Here is a 568-nt window from a genome sequence, read left to right on the forward strand (position 1 = left end):
CCTTGAAAAACGCATCCTCCCCGTCGCGCGTCGCCTTCTCTTCGTTCTTGAAATGAGTTATATTTCATGCAATTAGAAAGATATGGTGGACTTTCTAATGCGCTCGTGAGGCGTGGCCGGTGTGTCAAGCGAGATGCGTTGGTGGTCGTGATTCGGGATCGGGCGAGGGACCAGGTAGCGCGCACACCAAGGATCGTCTCGAAGAGCGTTGAGCGACGCCCGCACCTCTCTTCGTTCGCACGTTATTGACATCGACCGTAGGGCAGTACGGTATTACGGCGGTGGACCTGCTATTGCTGCAAGCGCTTGGATTTCAAAAAGACAGCTGCGAGAAAACTAGCTCTCAGACCGTGACTTGGCCTTTCCAGACAATCTGTCCTCGAAGATAGGGTCAATAACGTACATGCGGCACGGTGCGAGGACGTAAATTGTGGTCTCGACTCATGCATGGTCTCGACTGCGGACCGCGCCATTCAAGAGCGTCGAGAGACGCGATACACTGTATGCGACCGGCCAGTAACACTGTATGCGACCCGCCAGTAGCACTGTATGCGACCCGCCAGCATAC

Source organism: Saprolegnia parasitica, assembly GCF_000151545.1.
Source record: "Saprolegnia parasitica CBS 223.65 unplaced genomic scaffold supercont2.267, whole genome shotgun sequence".
Classification (NCBI taxonomy): domain Eukaryota; phylum Oomycota; class Saprolegniomycetes; order Saprolegniales; family Saprolegniaceae; genus Saprolegnia; species Saprolegnia parasitica.